At 59.6% G+C, this 364-nt stretch overlaps 1 pseudogene; it reads right to left on the bottom strand.

The window, feature by feature from the left end:
* Positions 1-220, bottom strand: part of LOC105525437 — a 19,843-nt pseudogene extending 19,623 nt beyond the window's left edge.
* Positions 221-364: the final 144 nt, after the last annotated feature.

The raw sequence follows: 364 nt of genomic DNA, 5'->3' as shown, positions 1-364 counted from the left end.
AGGAAGCCCCAGGAGTCACCCGCCCAAAGTCACCCTGGGGTGCTTGGCAAGGGCAGGGGCTGGGCTGCTTGCTGAAGGGGTGAGGCTGACTGACACAACTTTGATGGGGGTAGCCCAGAGGCACCAGGGTTAGCGGGCCCAGTCCGGTGTACCTCAGGAGTGGTATGGACTCTGGCAGTGGTCTTGTCAGAGGGGATCTGTGGCTGGGTTGGGGGGCCATGACCTGGTACGTTTTTACCTTTCTCTTGGCCTCAGCCAATATGCTCTTCCGAGTTTCTTCTGCCAATGCAGAGTAGGGAGGGAGGCGGGGTTGGGGCCACATCAGCAAAATCCCAGCGAGCACTGATCAACACCTCCAGTCACC

Source organism: Colobus angolensis, unplaced genomic scaffold (assembly GCF_000951035.1).
Source record: "Colobus angolensis palliatus isolate OR3802 unplaced genomic scaffold, Cang.pa_1.0 Scaffold533, whole genome shotgun sequence".
In the NCBI taxonomy this organism is placed as follows: domain Eukaryota; kingdom Metazoa; phylum Chordata; class Mammalia; order Primates; family Cercopithecidae; genus Colobus; species Colobus angolensis.
Note: the sequence above shows the minus strand (reverse complement) of the source record. Positions and strands in the feature narration are given on the sequence as shown.